General features: G+C 60.2%; 1 protein-coding gene across 5 annotated transcripts in view; it reads left to right on the top strand.

Moving 5' to 3' along the window:
• Positions 1-14,391, top strand: part of Sh3bp4 (SH3 domain binding protein 4) — a 95,431-nt gene that overhangs the window by 16,499 nt on the left and 64,541 nt on the right. The window lies entirely within an intron of this gene.

A 14,391-nucleotide genomic window follows, 5' to 3' on the forward strand; every position in this document is an offset into this window, starting at 1 on the left:
GTGGGACATTGGCTTGGTGGACCCAGGCAAGGCCAAACAGGATGTGGCTCTGGGCCACTCCCGGCTCCATTGTTCCAGTTGCCTTGAGAGGCACAGGCCCACCCCTCAACAATGGGGAGCTGCGGGGTCCTGGAGGGAGACAGGACCCAGTGAGGGGGGGGGGTTCTGCGGCCTTTAAGACCTGAGTGTGGGGCTGGAGAGCAAGAGGCTGGGCAAGCGGACCACTGGAGTTCACCCCATCCAGCCTTGCTCCCTGCAGAGCCCGAGGCAGTGGGTGTGTCTTGACTAGGAGGAAGAGGAGATTCCTGGGGGAGCTGTGCTCTGGGGTTGGAGGAAGAGGAGGATTCCTGGGGGAGCTGTGCTCTGGGGTTGGAGGAAGAGGAGATTCCTGGGGGAGCTGTGCTTTGGGGTTGGTGAACAGGACAAGGTGCTGCCCAGGAGTTGGGCAGGTTTTCTGAGACCCACTGGGTGCAGGGCCCCTGTCCTTACCCGGATGCAAGGGACCCAGCCACGTGGTGCCTAACTGTTGGAGAGACACAGATACAGTTTGGAACACTTGGGGTGGTTAACCGTCATGGGAACAGGAACCTTGCAGCAACTTGTGGCCACTGGCCAGGCCAGAAGTGGAAGCTCAGCCTTGCTTTGTGGTCCCCGCCCCTTTCGCCCCTCCCCCACGTGTTTTGTCTAAGGGCCGCTCCTGTCCTGAATTTTCTGAGGTCATTCCCCTGCTTGCTTTTGTTTTCACCTCCTACCGTTCTGTCCCAAGCCACATCTCCTGTCCTTCAGTCTATTTGTGACTGTCTTCCCCTCCTTTGGATCTGGGCTGTCCTAGCAACCTGCTTCAGACAGAATTCCTCACAGAGGTGACGTCCCTTCCTTGATTAGGTTACACGAGATGATAGCTTCTTGCATGGTGACTTTGTGGCTGTGGGGACACAGGGGCTCAGGTGGCCAGGGCTGAGGGTGGCTTGGACCAACAGCCAGGAGCCCAGGCTGAGGCCCCACACCCACATGCACTGCCCTGGCTGAGCCAGGAGCAGACCCTTCCCGCCAGCCTTGAGAGGGACCTGAGAAGAAGGGGTCTGCTCTGCCCCAGCTGGGCCCCAGCGCAGCCACAGCCTGATTCCTGAGCTGGGAGTGAGGTCTCAGCACCTGTCCCCTGGTCCTCCGTGCAGGCTGGGTTCCTGAGGCCTTGCCCTGCAGGAGCTCCTTTTGGCTAGAGGCCACGCCTTGTTCTGGGTTCTTCTCTGCTGACGAGTGGCAGCTCAGCCTCCTGGCTGGTTTCCTGCCTGGCGCCCTTGCCACCTACCTGCAGGGGACCCAGCCTGCAGGTCAGCGCGCACACTGTCGCGCACACACCACCGGCTGCTGGTTCTTCCCACAGGCAGGGCCTGTGCATTCCTTGCCGATGTAGATAGGTCCCGGGGCCAGCAAGATGGTGTCTGTTTTATTTCAGATTCTCCTGTTGATGAGCCAGTGTTTATGGGCTCCCCTGGTCTCTTCCCGCAGGAGGAGAGCCTGTCCATGGTTTGTGCCCATTTTCTTTATTGCTTTGCGGGAGTTCTTTGAGCTTCCTGGAAAGCGGCTCTTCTTAGTCTTGAGAGTTGCAAATGCTGCCTCTCTGTCCCTACCTCCTGGGCTTTTGAAAACCCACCAGGCACTCTCTAAGTCCTGTCCCAGGTCCTTCCTGGGCACAGCTGGGCTGTCCCTCTGACTCTGTGCAGCCGTGTCCTGAATGTGGCCACTCTTGTCTGGGAGGCTGTCCCCTCCCGGTGGCTTGTCCTAGTCCTGGTCACCCTGGAGAGCATCACGCAGGAGTCGGCCTGGGACCCGGGTGGGACCCCTCGCTGCTGGTGTGGGGGGCCTGCATTTGGCTCTCCTGAGGTGGGGCTCCTGTGAAGGAATGTGGGCGTGGGTGGGTCTGGGGAGTATTTGCCCAGCAAGCTCAGCTCACGTGCTGCGTTCCTGGAGGAAGTTAAAATTAGAACAAGCGGCTCCGCTTCCTGCCATTCAGTCACAGCCCTGGTGTTTGTTTGCACAAGGGTTCTTTAGGTTTCTGGCAGAACGTGAAGTCATGATTTTCAGGGTGGAGGTGAGCGGTTTCCATGGCGATCTTTGTTGTGGGCGTTGCTGTGCTTCGGAGTCCTGCAGAGTGATGGTGGAGTGGAACGTGCTGTGGAACGACCCTTTTCGATAGTTAGCGAGATGGTTTCCATTTTATTTTTTAGAAGGCGGTTCTTTAATGGGATGCAATACTCCCTCTCTTTGGGCCTGTCCTTTGTAAGTTTGGTTGCTGACCTTCCCCCCACCTCCAGCCCTTTCTGCCAACTCTCTGGGGGCTAGCTCTTCACGCATGTGTTGCGGACTTCCTGGGTGCCTGGTTTAGCAAATTAAAGTGAAGGGTGCCCTAGTGCGTTTGGATGTTTGGGCTGTACTTGGGCTAAGAATTGCTGTGTACCAAGGGTTCAGATCCAGCTGGGAGCCCTGGGTTCCATAGTACCTGGGCTGCAGATTGCTGTCCTGGGTCTTGGTCTTGGGTGGCTGGCCTCTCCTGCTGCTGGCTGGCTGGCTGGGTAATCCACTCCCAGATTGGCACTCCTCATGCTGGGCTCGGCCCTGCAGCATGCCACAGCTGTGGGTGGCACTGTCCCTTTGGTGCATGTGGAATGGAAGGGCAGGCATGGAGGGTCAGCAGCAGGTAAATGGCAGGGTCTGTGAGAGCCAAATCCCCGGAGCTGGAGGGTGCAGGAGAAGTGAACCATGGCTTCCTGGAACTCCCCCAGGGAGGCAGCGCTGTGCTGTGTGGTGGCAGGTGGCGTTGGGAGCCCTCCAAGTTGGGCCTTGATGGAGAGCTGGTGTTTGCACTGGTGAGAGGCAAGACCTGGCTGGAGTGGAGGGATTGGTGTAAGGGTCAGGCCACACTGGGGAGACGCTCTGAGTGGGGCAGAGAGGAGCCCGGCACTCTGTGTTCATGAGCCAGGGGACATCACCCTGAAGGGGAGATGAGGGACCCTTGGTTAAGGCGAGACAGGACTGGGCTCCCGGGTGTCTGGGCAGCTTTCTTCTCTGTCCAGGTAACAGGTACTCTCATGTGGCTGCTTCACCATATGGGTGGCCCCGAGGGAGGGCTGTGTGCAGGGGGAGACCCCACGGTGACACAGGAACCAGGGGTCTCAGGGCAGCTTGATCTGTCCATGATTCATTCCTGGGAGAACCACATTACTTCTGAGGTCACCTCCCACTCGCGCCCCCAGAGGCCCCATCCCCCTTGAGACCCTAACGCCCTGGGAGCCCACTCCTCACCTCGCTGGAGACTAAGCTTCCGACTCACAAGCCCTGGAGACCCGCTCCCAATGGCCTAAATCTGCCCCCAGTGTGATCAGGAGCATCTCTGTGGGGGAGAGCAAAGGGTCCTCCAACCATGGTGGAGGGGTGGAAAGAGAGCCCTGGTGCAGGGGAAGGCCAGGAGCAGGCCATACTGCACCAGAAGCTGCGGGCAGGAGTCCGTTTCCAGTCCCCCCACCCAAGCTGCCAAAGGGCCAGCTCTGCCCACACCTTGACTGTAGCCCGTGGGACCAGCTTCAGATCTCTGGCCTCCCGAGCTGTAGGGAGTAAAGTTGCCTTCTTAGCCGTGGTCTGTGGTGACATGTTATAGCAGACATAGAAAGTACCAGGGGCTGGGGGTCTGCAGCGTGGGGCGCAGAGCCATTGGCACTCATCCCTAGGGGGGGCTTCTCACTGCCACGTGGGCTGGCACCATGGCACCATGGCACCCTGAGCCCTGGGCTCTGCCGGGCCTCAGCCTGGAAGTGATTGGCGTGGTTTTAGGTTTCTGATGTTACAGTGTCCACTAGGACATGAATACCCTTTGCTTTTGCTTTTTCCCCAGATTTAGCTGAGTATGAATGTATCTATTAGTGGAACCAAATATTTGCTTGGCTTTCTAAATTGGGGCTTTCTAACAATGCACAATAGCCCACTGGCTTTGACCAGGACTGACCGAGAGTGGCCATTCTGTCACTCAGGCTTGGCCCGAAACCCAGTGCTCTAGTGCCAGCTCTGCCCTTGTCATCTGTTCTGGTTTGTGACCCCTGAAAGCAGAGCCTGCAGTGAGGACTTGGGTGCAAATGTTTGGGGAAACTGGCCCCAGGAAGCCGGAGTGAGTACGAGAGGGTGACAGGAAGGAGGAACCACGGTGAAGGGTGGCTGTTGAGCGGAGGGCCACCGTGGGGTGGGCCGTGTGGGACCCGCTGCTGGAAGCAGCAGAGTGCGCCTCCTGGAAGTCGGAAGGCAGCGGCTGCCCCTGTCTGTGGTTGGAGATTATCTCGACAGGGTCCCTCCGTCACGGGGTGGCCTTGCTTGGTGATGGTCCCCTGTGGGTTAGGGGAGAGGCCAGTGTTTCCCCAGCCTCCGACCAGCGCTGGGGTCTGCATCAGGGTGAGTGAGGCCGTGGAGAAGGAGGGAGAAGGCCAGGTGGGCAGAGAGGGCGGGAGCACGTGAGCGGGGGTTCCTGGCCCCTGCGGCACCCTCCCTTTGACTGGCCTCCAGGTCCCAGGCGGCTTTCACCCCGGGGGTCGGGGGCTGCTGTTTCGTTTTCTGTCCTGTCTTTTGGTGACTTCCAGCCCGTGGCCTGCAGGACGCAGGCCCCTCAGAGCCCGCCACGCAGCCGTGGGAAGCTGAGAGGGTGTGAGTCTGCGCAGCGATGGGTGGACACTCTTGACCCTCATGCCCTGGGAGCCCACTGCGAGGGCCGAGCCGCGTTGTGCTGACCTTTCATGCCCAACTCATGGCCGCTGTGGCAGGGGTCGGAGTGAAGAGCCACCTAGAGCAGTCAACCACCAGGTTCCTGAGCTCTGCTGGTGAGGGACAGAGAGCGGCCTCCTGCTGGGCTCCTGGTCACTGCCTGGACCACGTGCTGCCCAGGTCCTGCTCTGTGCTCATTCCACATGGCTAAAGTCAGAGGCACCCGCTGGTCAGGACTCAGCGACACTCTGTACGTCCACTCAGGCCGGACCTTTAACTTCTCGCGGCTTCTCTGCTGGGCAGTCCCGTGGTCTGTCGGAAGGAGGAGAGGGAGGGAGTCCCTGGAACCGGCCTGGAGTTGGGCCCTACAGCCCGCTGTCTGGCTTGTTGCCTGTGTGTTGGCCACTGCTGTCTGTCAAGGTCACAGGTGCTGGGGTGGCAGCTCTGTGGGTCATGCTCCTGCTTTTCACTTGATCCCAGGCAAGTCACTGGAGCCCTGGCTGAACTTGGTTCCTCATCTGCAAGACGAGCCAGGGGACACCCGCTTCAGGCTTGATGGGAAAAGTAACCAAGTGGCCAGGTGGAAAAGCCCACTAGCCAAGAGCCTCGTCCCTCCATTGGCCCCAGCGTCAGGCACACGTGCCCCTGTGACAGCCACTGCCTGGGCCACACAGGAGCCCCAGCGCCCAGCCTCTGTCTCGCTGTGTTTGGGGAGGTCTCTGCTGTGCACCTGGGCAAGGTGTCTGGTGTTTATATTCCCCACAGGAAGAGGGCCAAGTCCCTTCCCTCACGGCCTCTGGGCTGGAGAAAAGGGAAAGGAGGAAGACCCACTGGGGTGCGTTTTCACGAGGCACGGAGAGCTGTTTGACGGTGGAGGAACCCGAGGCCCTGAAGTGAGGTTGTGTGAAGGTCGTTGTGAAGGTCTTCGCCAGTCAGAGCCGCACTTTAGGTTCTTGGCAGTCTGGAGCCCGGCCACTGTCCCAGCAGGTGCTCAGCTCGTGTGCAGGGGTCCTGGGTGGGAGAAGCCTGTGTGGGCAGCGCCAGAGCGCAGGCCCCTCGCCCCCCAGTTGCTGGCCATCGGCTGTCAGGTGGTTATCGTGAAAACTGGAGCCGTGGGCTGGTCAACTGCAGGGCGGTGACTCGTGAAAGCTCATCGCCTAGAGCAACGTCTAGAAAAGGGGTCACGGGCCGCATCCAGGTGTCTGGCCTTCCCAGTCCTGGGGTGTGGGTCTCTCCCAAGTGGGGTTTGGTGGCAGTGTCCGGGAGCCACAGGCAGGATGCAGCTCCTTTGACTTCCAGGACACACGGACTGTGGTGACACAGTCCAGGCCAGAGCCGTTGTGGAGTTTTTCTGTGTTTTCTGCAAGCATTTGCTGTTGCTAGTGATTAGCCTTTACCCAACCTTTCTGGAATTTTCCACCTGAGTTGTTGTGGCAGTTACTCCTCTCCCCACCATTAATGCATGTCACAATTAAATTCATGCACCTCCACAACAACGGTCCCCAGTCCCAGCCAGGGACGGCAGAAGCCCCAGAGGAAGGAGGAGGCTGCCTCCCAGCTATAGGGGGCGGGCCCAGTGGGCACCATGAGGGCTGGACAGGGGTGCAGACACACGGCCAAACTGCCAGGAGAGAAGGGCCTTTAGAGAAGGTGACCCTGGGCAGTTCCAGGTGGGACTTGCTCATCGTGGAGCAAGTGATGGACATGGATGGCGTGGTGGCTGCTTGGTGGCGGTTCCTCCACACCTGATCTGGTTCTGTGATAGATACTCAATGTTTAACGCAGGGCAGAGGAAGGCGAATCTGTCCCTCGTCAGGCTTTCTCTAGGATTTGAAATCACACGTGGTAAGGAAGACGCGGTGCTGTTTCTGCCTAAGGTTTGATCAGCTGTGTCGCTGGGGATTCCATTCACCTGCCTGCAGAGGATGGCACCCGGGCCCTGCATGTGCCAGGCAAGGGTTCCGGCTCCCGGCCCCAGCTTCCTCCACATTCCCTGAGCCGCGTCGTCCGTCACTTGCAGAAGTCCTCTGTCGTGTCTGTTGACAATTTTAACAGTGTTGGTGCTGCTGGCGGTTAATGTAGATGCTGTGGCATGATCTCCCAGGAACAATGGAGAACCTGGTCTTGGGGGTCACTTGCGTGAGGAACAGTTGCACTGACCTGTGCTTGGAGGTACCTGTCCCCGTGCTGCAGAAGAGACCGGAGCTCCTGCTCTCTTGGGGATGAACCAGCTCTGGATGGGCACCGAGGCTGCTGTGAGGCCCGTTCCCACCCCATGCCCCCCCACACACACACCCCCACTTCTGCTCTTCCTGCTCTCAGTTCCTCACTCCTGACCCTCAGCTGTGTGACCTCTGACTGGAGTCTGTACCCACCTGGCCCTCTGCCTGTCACCTAAGTAGAGCTGACACAGGGGCCTGTAGATTTCTCTGTCAAAGGCCAGAGAGCAAATTAGGGGGCCACTGGGTCTCTGAAACTGCCGTGTCCATGGTGCCAAAATGCCCCAGGTGGAGAGCAGGCCCGGCTGACCCCTGGAACTGCGTTACGGGCACTGACTGCGGCTGGAGCTTGATGTGATTCTCCTGTCTTGAAGTGTCCTTTGGATCCCTGCCCACCCCACCCCCAACGACTTAACCTACACAAGCCTCCTTTGTTCTGGGCACACAGGCAGGTGGCCAGGTTGGGTCTGACCTGGGAGCCAGTTTGTCTCTGGTGCAGGATGAGAACTCTTTTTGTTCTGCCTTGTGCTGGGCGCTGCTCCTTTGGCACCTGGGTGTGGGAGGGCCAGGGATGAGGGAGATCCTCTTCCTGCCTGGAGAGACTCCAGTCCAGGTATCAGCAGACGCAGGTGGTGGCTTCAGAACCCAAGGAATAGGATTTTGGGTTCTCCGGTTTCCCCAAAACCACTTCCCCAAAGCCACTTCCCCAAAGCCACTGTCATCTTGCTCCTCCCTCCCCCTCCCCTCCTACATCTGGGTGCAGGGCGTGGCTCGTGGTGAGACTGTGGAGCTGAACCTGAGGTCACGGGACAAATATGAAGATCTGGGTGTCGCGGAGGCTGGGGAACCACGCAGGACTTGGCCTGCACCAGGGACTGGCCCCATGTGGTGGGTGGGTACCAGCCGCCTGCTGGTGGAGGTGACCCAGGGTTCCAGGAGCAGCCTCTGGTGTGGGTGGGGCCTTGAATTCCTCTCCCCGTTTGCAGACAGAGAGCCTAAGGCGCCATGCCCTAGGGAGGTCCTAGCCAAGAGCACAGCGCTGGGGCTGGAGTGGCAGGAGTGTCCTGCAGGGCTAAGGCGTGAGCAGGACTGGCTCTGGAGCTGCGAGGGGCACCAGGCCCCCTCTGCCTGGCGATCGCTGGTGTTCCCCGGCTTGTGGAAGCTCACCCACCCTCTGTCTGGACGTTCCCCAGGCCTCAGCCTGCCAGGAGGCCTGCCTCCCACTTTCAAGTCACTGGGGCACGTTGGCCGCAGTCCTGACCCGCTCTGAGCTTCATCATTCCTTAAAGAGTCTATCTATGAAGAAGGTCACATTCTGAGGTACAGGGGGTTTGGACACCAGCATGGGAAGTGGAGGGACCGTCCAGGCCTCATTGACTGTCCTGGACCCAGGATTTGGGACAGTCGCCATCTCCCCGTGAATGCAGTGTTGTCTGAGTCAGGCAGGGTGAGGACCTGAGCCTCTGTCATTCATCTCTGTGATCCCCAGGCCCCCTGGGCTGGATACACGGTGGCTTTGCATCTGCCAGGACCATGGCTGTTGCAGATGAGCGAGTAGTAGGAGACTGACAGAGGTCGACAGTGGCAGAGGTCGACAGAGGCCGCTCTCACTGGCCGTAGGAGAAGACGCTGGTGTTTTCAGACTCCTGAGATGGCACCAGAGTGTCCTTCCTGGCAGTGGAGTGACGGATCCCCCAATTCTAGCCCATGGTAAGGTGGACGTTTCTTGGAACAAACAAGCAGACAGAAATCGGCATGCGCTAGGCTTGGGGCCGATTCCATCCACGCTCATCATGTGGTTTTCTGTCTTTTGAGGCCACAAGGACGTAGGGGCCCACTCCTATGTGGTGGCTGTATCATGCTCCAGGAAAAGTAGCCCTTGTCCAGAGGCCTGTGCTTCAGGTGGAGCAGGAGTAGGTGAGGGGTTGGGCAGGGGAAGCCAGTCCAGTGAGCCAGCTGGCCCACCCTGGACCTGCACAGCTCGCAGCCCCTCCTCCCTTCCCAGCCCCGTGGTTCTGGTGTGCACCTGAGCCCAGCGGTAGGTAGGCCTGGCTCAACAGCATGGGCCCGGCTGCTGCTTAATTGGTGGGACAGAGTTCCTCTTTGGGGCTTCAACTCACGTGCCTCCCACAGAAAAATGGATTTCAGGTGTGCACAGGTGTGGAAGGTGCAGAGGGATCACCCAGGTGTGCACAGGTGTGAAAGGTGCAGAGGGATCACACAGGTGTGCACAGGTGTGGAAGATGCAGAGGGATCACCCACAGGGACACAGAAAAGGGTCCACTAGGGACCTTTATCTAGATGACCTTTATGTAGTTACGCTGGCCTGGTCAGGGAGCTTCTTGGGACCCATGGGAAGGACATACAGCTCAGCCTCAGGACCACAGGGGCTTAAGTAAAGGCCCGATGCCTAAAGGGAGTTCATAGACACCAGAATACCCGCCAGTGGGAACCTCTGAGAAGGCCAGGGGGCCTGCCAGGCCCTGATCTGGAAACGCTGGGCCACCAGCGCTCGGAGCAGCGGAGCAGAGGGGGCGAGCGCAGCTTGAAGGTGAGCACTTCTCCCTGCACGGGAAGGAGCCTGGTGACTCTTTGGAGCAGACGCTGGGTGGCATGTGGAGCTGTCCGGCCAGCCATTATTTTGCACTAAGATGGGAGCTGGGTGGCAGCAGGGGTGGGTGAGCCCAGCACAGACGTGGGGGCCCAGGCAGGAGGGCCGTGTGGGGTTGTTCTGCTGGATTTCTTTCTGGGGACCTCTTCAGCCCCGTGACCCATGGCCTCTTGCCCTGTGGAGCGGAGAGAGTCTGTGCGGTGGGCTCCGGGATGGACCTGGAGTCACGCAGGCTCTGTCCTGGGCCCTGCCATGCACAGCCTGGGACGGCCACTGTATGCTTGTGTGTGAGCTGCCGTGGGTGGAGGAAGGAGGCTGGTGCCGCCCCGGCAGGTGGTTTCTTGAGGTCCCTGTCATGGGTGACACTCAGTCCCTATGGGGTGGTCCATCCCTCTTCATGGACACGCTGTCCCTGATGCCCTTGCTGGTGTAGTAGTGACGGTGGCACTTCAGGCACTGCCCTTATACTGGCTTCCTGTCCCTCACGTAGGACCCACAGACAGGTGGGTGCAGATGAAGAGTCCCTACGTGGCACCTGGTCAGAATGTTCCTAGGCCCCAGGGGTTGATGGATCTTGTCTACACCTGAGTTGACGGGGTTCTGTGGGACACCTGAAGGCACTTGCCTGGTGCCAGGAGAGTGGGAGAGTCTCACCTCCGGGGCCAAGGGTGGTAAAGGAAAGAGGGGCGCCAGGTCTGGTTGACAGGGGCGGGGGGCTTGGCAGACAGAAGGCTTGCTGGCTGTGACCACTTTCTCCTCCTCAGCCCCTTGCAGCCCTTCCTTCCCCACAGTGCCCAGTGCCAGCTCTTGGCCCCCCTGCTGGGCGGACAGGCCGCTGTCTGTGGGCACAGCCCCTCCTGCCCGCGGTTGGGTGGGAACCTCCGTTGTGCTGGGGGTGTGTCTTTCACGGGGTGGCCTTTTGGGCGTGTTCATCTACTGCTCATTCCTCATTTCCTGCTCCTTGAGATTCCGCATGCTGTCATGTTTAGAAGGCCCATGTCACCTAGATAAAGGTGGACCCTTTCCTGGTCCTGAGGGGTGACTCCCTCTGTACTTGGCACACCTGTGCACACCTGGAATGGGCTTTCCCGGGGGAGGCCCGTGAGCTGAAGCCCTAAAGGGGTCTGTGTCCTGCAAACTGAGCCGCCCCCCTGGCCCCTGGGAGGGACCCCTGCCTTCCCAAGGCCTGCGATGCTCTCTCAGTTGCACAGTGGACGTCCGCATGGTGCGGGAGTGGCCCAGAGATGGGAAGTGTCTGGGATGGACCTTCCCCTCTCTTTCCCAACAGGTGAGGTCCCAGCTTCTTCTAAAGGCCCATCTGGAAAGTCGGCCTGTGTGCAGGTGGCCCTGGGTGGCTCGTGGGCCTCCTTCAACTGCACTGTGTCTTGCGGCTGGGGGTCAAGTGCGCTCTGGCTCCACCTTGCCCGTCCGAGGAGTCTACAGCGTTGTCTGCAGATTGTCAGTGGCAGGTGCCAGGAGGTCAGCGGGACAGTGTGGGGAGCAGGCAGAGGAAGCTGCCCTCACAGACCAGGCTCCCTGCTCCCTGGGGAGGGTGGGGGCTGAAGGGTCCACTGGGCTGGAAGCAGGGGGCAGAGGGGCAGGGCCTGTGACGCTGCTGTCTCTGTGAAGGCCCCACAGTATGGTGACCCCACAGCGGCTCTGGCCTGGGTGGTTCTTGGGAGTTGTCCTGAGCGGGGCATGGGGTGGGGCAGGCCTTGTGGCCACTGCCTTGGTCACTGGATGCAGGATGACTGAGAAGGGGCCTCTGTGACCTGGTTTGCAGCCCCTGTCCCACGAGGCTGGTGGCCAAGTTCCTGCTGCTGGCAACACTCCACATTTGGGCCCAAGAGGGCATCTGGGTGTCACGTCACGGGTCTGCCTGGTCCTCGCCCTCACCTGTGGATGGCTTTGGAACATGATCACAGTGGCTCCGCTCTCTTGTCCCTTCTGGTACTCTTCCTCTGCCATCGATAGCCACCGTCCCCTGAGGTGGTGAGGCTGTTGTGACCTGGTGAGTTGGTGCCTGGCCTGCCTCCTGGCAGCATCTGTGTTGTCCCCGAGGTGAGCAGATCTGTAGGGTGACAGGCCCCTTTTGTGTGTAGAGCCCAAGGGAGAAGTGGCTTCCAGAAGCTTCTGTTAAAACTCCTGCCTTGCAGCCACCAAGGCCACTCCTCGTGGCTCTCTCCACATCCTTAGCAGCCCGCAATGTCCCCGGCATGGGGAGGGCAGTTGTCATCCGTGCAGCGGCACCAGAGCTGGCACCTGTGCATCCCCAGAATGGCCCTTTGTTCCTGTCTACTGCCCGTGGGTTCCTGCTCTCCGCTGCCGAGAACCAGCTTGTTGTCTCGAGGGACAGGTTGGCCGTCCTTCTGTGTTTGCACAAAAGGGTTGTTATTCCCCTAATGTAAGAGGTTGTGAGTTTCCCGACAGTGGCACCCAGTGATGAGCAAGCTCCACCTGGCCCCACTGTTACAAGGTCACCTTCACTGTCCCTGTCCTGGGCGTCGTCGGGAGGGATCACTCAGGAGAGCATTTGTTTGTCCTTGAATGCAGTCGCAGGACTGTTGGGAGGGAGCGCTGCCGGCTTGAGTAGGCTGTTTTCCTAGCTGTTCTTGGCCTTTGCTCTTGGCTGGCTGCCTGTAGGATCCCCCGCCTCCAGGATCCCCCCTGGGCAAGGTTGTCCTGGTGACGGGGGGGGGGGGCCACCTTTCTGTGTTCAAAAGCGACAGGGAGGCTGCTCACCAGGTGGAGGAGGTTGGTCTGCATCAGAGGCGCTGAGCAGCTCCGAGGCTGGGGCTGGGGGAGCTGAGAGGCCACGCTGGGGTGCTCGGCTTCCGGCTTCCTCACTGGGCATGTTTGGGCCTACAGACCTTCCAGATAGAGTGGACAGCTGGGGGCGGTCCCAGGTGGGCTGCACTGAGGGAAGTTTTGGCTTCTCTCCTGTCTTCCCTGTTGTGTTTTCCAGCGTCCACTTGTTCTCTGGTGCAGAGAAGGTGTGGGGGTGGCCGCAGGTTCCATGAGGGGCTTTTAGTGGGGAGATGAGGGAACTCAGGGGCTCCGAGGCCCTGGCCGGCCCCAGGCCTTGGCCCTGCATGCGCGGGCTGCTGGGGTTGTGGTGGAGCCTCTCGGGAGGACCCTCGTTCCTAGCATTCCTCCGGCCTGGCAGTACTGGCCAGAGCGCAGGTTTCTCATATGGGTGCTGAGCTGGCCTCTCCCTGGAGATAGCAGCAGGCTCTGCAGCAGGACTCCGCCCGCCCCCACGCGCCTCCCCTCCCTGCACTTTGCATAGGGGTGCAGCTTGGCCCAGCCACCCCTCCCGAACGCTGCGGGAGAGGCTCATGGAGGGAGGCCCCTCTCTGGCTCCAGCAGTCCCCTGGGTGGCATTTCTGTGGTTGCTTTCTCTGGCATTCTGCCAGCAAGACGTCTGGGAAGAGGAAGCTGGAGGGCGGAATTGGGCCAGGGTGGTGCCACAGGCCTCCATCGTGGGCAGGGGGCTTCCTGGGGCCCTCTGGGGAGGTAGCCTTTGCTGCCTCGAGACAGCAGGGGGACTAGAGATCCGCCGGTGAGGATGCATCCCTGGGTGAAGGTCAGGGGAGAATGCTGGTCGTCACGGTGACTTAAAAGATCATCCACTGACTCTGACGCTTGGGGCCAGTTTTTGTGCCCTGCCCCCACATAAATCCAGTGTGTTCTTGGTGCTCGTTAGAATTCACACCCTGCTGCGCCCGAGGTCATGGCGCAGGTCTCCAGGGTTTCCTCGCTGTGGTTTGTGCATCATCCCTGCAGTGAGGGCCAGGGCTCTGCCTGATGCTGATGGCGCTGTGCCCACCATAGGTCCCTGCGACACCTGAGGTGGGGCCCAGGAGGGAGTGCTGTCCCTGGGGGGAGCTCGGACCCTGAGGCAGCGAAGGGCAGCAGGCGGGCAGCTGAGATTCTGCAAGGCCTGACCTGTCGCGCTGGGACCAAGCTCCAGCTGTGGCCACCGCAGTGACGGCCCACTGCTCAGGCGCTGAGCCTCGCTGCCTGCCCTGCCCTGCCCACGTTAGAGGTGGGGAAAGGAGCCTCAGGACCTCTTGGCACCCGTGCCCACCAGGTTACCCTGGACTGCCCCTGCTGCCTCCTTAACTAGCACCTGGGAGGGCACACCAGCTGGTGGGCAGTTATGTGCCCCAGACTCCCATGCCTGCCAGTGGAAGTAGCCACAACATGGACCACACAGAAGTGAGAAAGAACAGGTGGAGTTGTTTTGTTGCCTTTGACAGGAGGGTGGTGTATGGGAAAGTGAAGAAGTGAGGTGGACGGTCTTAAGGAGCCACGGCAGCTGGGCTCATCTGTTTCCCTCGCTCGACGCCTCCTGCCTGGACCCTGTGGGGAGCCATTGACCGATTGGTTTTCTTATGGTTTGCATCTCGAGTGCCTCCTGCAGGCCCGAGTGCTGAAGGCTTGGTCCCAGCCCTGGAGCTGTTGAGGTGGTGGGGCCCGGTGGTAAGCAGGTCCCTGGAAGGGGGTACGGGGCCCAGCCCTTACTGTCTGCTCCCCGTGAGAGCCGTGCTGCCACAGGCAGCGATGGCCACCAGCCGTGAATAGCAGGCCTTGCAGCACTTGCCCTCGGGCTGCTTTGGAGTTTCTTGGTTCTCAGAAGAAGCTGGTTGGACCCGCTCACCATTCTGAGCCGGTCCTCGGTGCTGGCTCAGCTGTGGATTCGTTCCCCTGTGTGCAGCGCCTCCTGCTGCTCCATCAGGGGGGGACAGGTCCTCAGGGGCCTCCAGACTGGCAGTATGCCTAGGGAGGTGTATCTGGCCAGGTGCCTCATTTAGT

This window comes from Ictidomys tridecemlineatus, chromosome 7, assembly GCF_052094955.1.
Source record: "Ictidomys tridecemlineatus isolate mIctTri1 chromosome 7, mIctTri1.hap1, whole genome shotgun sequence".
In the NCBI taxonomy this organism is placed as follows: Eukaryota; Metazoa; Chordata; class Mammalia; order Rodentia; family Sciuridae; genus Ictidomys; species Ictidomys tridecemlineatus.